A 5,806-nucleotide genomic window follows, 5' to 3' on the forward strand; every position below is an offset into this window, starting at 1 on the left:
GACGTCACGAGGAGCTCCGGAATGGTCCAGAGGTAAAGATTTATATATGACAAGTTTGGTTTTTTCAGTATTGTACGAGGAAGCTTCCAGAAGGTTCCAGAGGGGTCCTAAAGTCCACGGAGGGCTCTACCACGTCCCTTAGGCCAACATGGTCTCTAGGGGGCTCCCTGGCCTTATTGGTCCAGACGCACCATCCCCTACAAGGCCCATGTGCATGGGGAAGGAAAACCCTAAAGGGGAGGGCTCTCCACTTGGCTTGGAGGGCACTCCTCCCCCCTTGGCCGCCGCCCCCTCCCTTGGAGGAGGGCTAGGGTCAGCCAGCCCACCCCCACACCCCTATATAAAGAGAGGAAGGGGCTGGGTGCTAGATCCCTCCACCCTTGGTTTCCCCTCTCTCCCGTTACTCCTCCTCCACGTTCCGCTAGTGCTTAGCAAAGCCCTGCGGGCGTTCCGCCGCCACCACCACCACATAGTCGTGCTGTCACGATCTCATCTACCTCCTCTCCCTCACTTGCTGGATCAAGAAGGAGAGAGCGCTAGCGAGCCAAACGTGAGCTAAACTCGAAGGTGTCGTATGTGTGGTGTTTGGATCGGATTGGATCACGACGCGAGTACGACTACGTCAAGTAGGACCTATAGATCGTTAAGCTTTCGGTCTACAAGAGTACATAGACACACTCCCTCTTGTTGCTATGCATCTCCATGGATAGATCTTTGAGTGTTTCTTATGAAAAAAATTGTTTTCCATGCATCATTTCTCATCAGTGGCATCATGAGCTAAGTCTATGCGTAGATGTTATGCACGAGTAGAACACAAATTGGTTGTGGGTGTTGATGTTCAGATTGCATACCTCCCTTGTCTTATTTGGATTTGGCGGTATTTGTGGGATGAAGCGGCCCAGACCAACTTTACTTGTCCACGCACAAGAGACCGGTTCCACGATTGACATGCAACTTGTATTGCATAAAGTGGCTGGTGGGTGTCTGCCTCTCCGACCTTAGTTGAATCTGATTTGACAACGGCGATCCTTGTAGAAGGTTAAAAGGCAACTTGTATATCACCGTTGTGGTTTTGTGTAGATAAAACGGTTCTTATGGTTTGCCCTAGCAGCCACGTAACAATTGCAACAACAAAGTAGAGGACGTCTAACTTGTTTTTGCGGGGCATGTGATGTGATGTGGTATGGCCAAGATGTGAATTGATATATGTGATGTATGAGATGATCATGTTTTATAATAGGTTCACGACTTGCATGTCGATGAGTATGGCACCCGACGGGACCCATAGGGTTGTCTTTAATTTATTGTATGACCTGCGTGGCAATCATTAAACGTCATGTAATTGTTTTACTTTATCGCTATGAGTTAGCAATAGTCATAGAAGCAATAGTTGGTGGAGACAACCACATGATGGCACCTTGGAATTGATGGAGATCACGGTGATATGCTCGTGATGATGGATATCATGCCGGTGCTTTGGAGATGGAGGCAAAATCACAAGAAGATATTGGCCATATCATGTTACATATTGATTGCATGTGATGTTTATCTTTTATGCATCTTATACTTAGGACGACGGTAGCATTATAAGATGATCCCTCCACTTAATATCAAGATAAAAGTGGTCTCCCTTAGTATGCATCGTTGCGAAAGTTTGTCGTTTTGAAGCACCTCGTGATGATCGGGTGTGATAGACTCTACGTTCGCATACAACGGGGGTAAGCCAGTTTTACACATGTGGAATACTTGGGTTAAACTTGACGAGCCTAGCGTGTACAAACATGGCCTCGGAACATGGAGGACCGAAAGGTCGAACATGAGTCATATAGAAGATATGATCAACATGGAGATGTTCACCATTGAAACCATCCCATCTCACGTGATGATCGGACTTGCGTTAGTGAATTTGGATCATGTATCACTTAACAACCAGAGGATGTTGATTTAAGTCGGAGTTCATTAGTAATATAATTAGTTGAACTAATTATCAAGAACGTAGTCTAAAATGTCTTTGGAAATTATGTTGTAGATCAATGGCTCGTGTGAAGGAAATATGCCCTAGAGGCAATAATAAAGTTGTTATTTTATATTTCCTTATATCATGATAAATGTTTATTATTCATGCTAGAATTGTATTAACCGGAAACTTGATACATGTGTGGATACATAGACAAAACACCGTGTCCCTAGTAAGCCTCTACTAGACTAGCTCGTTAATCAAAGATGGTTAAGTTTCCTAACCATAGACATGTGTTGTCATTTGATGAACGGGATCACATCATTAGGAGAATGATGTGATGGACAAGACCCATCCGTTAGCTTAGCATATTGATCGTTTAGTTTTATTGATATTGTTTTCTTCATGTCATATACATATTCCTTTGACTATGAGATTATGCAACTCCCGGATACCGGAGGAATACCTTGTGTGCTATCAAACGTCACAACGTAATTGGGTGATTATAAAGATGCTCTACAGGTATCTCCGAAGGTGTTTGTTGGGTTGGCATAGATCGAGATTAGGATTTGTCACTCCGAGTACCGGAAAGGTATCTCTGGGCCCTCTCGGTAATACACATCATGATAAGCCTTGCAAGCAATGCGAATAATGAGTTAGTTACGGGATGATGTATTACGGAACGAGTAAAGAGACTTGCCGGTAATGAGATTGAACTAGGTATGAAGATATCGACGATCGAATCTCGGGCAAGTAACATATCGATGACAAAGGGAATGGCGTATATTGTCATTATAGTACGACCGATAAAGATCTTCGTAGAATATGTGGGAACCAATATGAGCATCCAGGTTCCACTGTTGGTTATTGACCGGAGAGGTGTCTCGGTCATGTCTACCTAGTTCTCGAACCCATAGGGTCCGCACGCTTAACGTTCAATGACGATTTTGTATTATATGAGTTATATGATTTGGTGAGCGAATGTTGTTCCGAGTCCCGGATGAGATCACGGACATGATGAGGAGTCTCGAAATGGTCGAGAGGTAAAGATTCATATATAGGACGATAGTATTTGGACACCAGAAGTGTTCCGGGGGTACCGGGTACGTATCGGGTCACCGGAAGGGGTTCCGGGCAACCCCCTGAGGGAGTCCAGGATTACGGGGTCCTCGGGCGTCCGGGCTAATGTGGGCCGGACTGGTGGGCCGTGAAGATACAAAACGGAAGACTTTCCCCCGTGTCCGGATGGGACTCTCCTTGGCGTGGAAGGCAAGCTTGGCGTGCGGATATGAAGATTCCTTTCTCTGTAAACCGACTCTGTACAACCCTAGCCCCTCTGGTGTGTATATAAATCGGAGGGTTTAGTCCATAGAGGTGATCATAATCATACAGGCTAGACATCTAGGGTTTAGCCATTACGATCTCGTGGTAGATCAACTCTTGTAACCCCTATATTCATCAAAGTCAATCAAGAAGGAAGTAGGTTATTACCTCCATTAAGAGGGCCCGAACCTGGGTAAACATCGTGTCCCCTGCCTCCTGTTGCCTTCGATCCTTAGACGCATAGTTCGGGACCCCCTACCCGAGATCTGCCGGTTTTGACACCGACATTGGTGCTTTCATTAAGAGTTCCACTGTGTCGTCGTCAAAAGGCTCGATGGCTCCATCAATCATCTACAACAATGATGCCGCGAAGGAGACTTTTCTCCCCGGCCAGATCTTTGTATTCGGCGGCTTCGCACTGCGTGCCAATTCGGTTGGCCACCTGGAGCAGATCGACAGCTACGCCCCTGATCACCAGATCAATTTTGGAAATCTGAACTATGTCGCTGACATCCGAGGAGACTTGATCTTCCCAGGGTTCGCGGCCCCAACCAACGCTCCGGCCTTAGATCCGGAGCGCGTCGGCAGGTCCGAAGACGGGAGTCTAGAACCTGCCGGACTCTCTGCGGCCTTAGAGCTCAACCCCAGAAAACCGGAGAGAATAGCGTCTTCGGCAATCATTACTAAGCCAGAGCCTTCTCCGGACACTAACTCCGAACCCTGGAATTCCGCGTCATGCGAGTTCGGCCAGGGACCTCCTGTCCCCATCCAAACCTCACTCTTAAACGAGGCTATGGACTTAATGCGATCCCTCGCCATCACAGAGGGACCGCTTCCGAATTGCGTCCAGCCCGGACTAGGGGTTGAAAGCAGGGAATTTTGCTACCCACCCACCACCCACTTCATAGCCACTGTCGAGGATCTTACCGACATGCTCGATTACGCCTCCGAAGACATCGACGGTATGGACGACGATGCCGGAGAGGAGCAGGCCCAAAACCCGCCGTTCACCGGACGCTGGACGGCCACTTCCTCATACGACGTATACATGATGGACACACCTAAAGAAGGCGACGACGACGTCGAGAAAAACCCAGTTGAGGACAAACCTCCTGAGATACCACCGAAGCATCGACGTCAGCGGCGCCGCTCTAAATCGCGTCGTGGAAAAGATAGCAACACCGGCACCGGAGACAGTGATACTCCGAAAAAAGCCGAAGACCAAGAAGACCCCATCGAACCAACATCCGAACAAGATGATCAGGAGGACGGGCAAGTTGACCCTAATGAGCAAGCAGGGAACGAAGACTCGGAGGACAACAACTATTTGCCACTCTCCGAGGACGACATGAGCCTCGGCGACGAAGATTTTATCGTGCTAGAGGAACTGCTAGAACAAGACCGCTTTAAGCGCTGACTAATAGCCATGGCAAGAAGCCTAAAAAAGAAACAACAGAAGCTTCAAGCTGACCAAGACCTGCTCAACGACAGATGGACTAATGTCCTGGCAGCCGAAGAATACGGCCTCGAGCGCCCCAAAAAGAGTTACCCGAAGCGTAAGCTGCTACCTCAATTCGACGATGAGGTGTTGGAGCCCATACCACCCGTGCGTAATACGGCTGACGGACCCGATCGACCACCACGTGGCCGGGATAGAACGGCAACTCAAGCCGAACACCAGCCCGCACCACCTCGTCGTAAAAGCAGAGAAACAACAGCTCGGGGATACACATATGACCTATGACAGGACCTGGAAAATAGGACAGGCTAGACCAGATCAATCTATGGATCGCGGGGGCATGCACCGACACGAGAGGACGGCTATCAAGCCTGGCACGACAAGCATAAACACGCCCGGGCCGAAAACCGCATACGGACTTCATCCGAACTGCGTCGCAACATGGCCCGATATAGAGGCGCTGCACACCCCCTATGCTTCACCAATGAGGTAATGGAGCACCAGTTCCCTGAAGGGTTTAAACCCGTGAACATTGAATCATACGACGGCACAACAGATCCTGCAGTATGGATTGAAGATTTTCTTCTCCACATTCACATGGCTCGCGGTGATGATCTCCACGCCATCAAATACCTTCCCCTAAAACTTAAGGGGCCAGCTCGACACTGGCTAAATAGCCTCCGAGAAAACTCTATCGGAAGCTGGGAAGACTTGGAAGATGCCTTTAGAGACAACTTCCAAGGCACTTATATCCGGCCTCCGGTTGCCGATGACCTTAGTCATATAGTCCAACAGCCCGGAGAGTCGGCCAGGAAATTCTGGACCAGGTTCCCAACCAAGAAGAACCAGATTGTCGACTGTTCGGACGCCGAAGCCCTAGCGGCCTTCAAACATAGCATCCGCGACGAATGGCTCGCCCGACACCTCGGCCAAGAAAAGCTGAAGTCCATGGCAGCCCTTACATCACTAATGACCCGCTTCTGCGCGGGCGAGGACAGCTGGTTAGCCCGTAGCGGTAACAGCACCAATGACCCTGGCACTTCCGAAGCCAAAAACGGCAACGGAAG

This window comes from Triticum aestivum, chromosome 7D (assembly GCF_018294505.1).
Source record: "Triticum aestivum cultivar Chinese Spring chromosome 7D, IWGSC CS RefSeq v2.1, whole genome shotgun sequence".
NCBI classification, from domain to species: Eukaryota; Viridiplantae; Streptophyta; class Magnoliopsida; order Poales; family Poaceae; genus Triticum; species Triticum aestivum.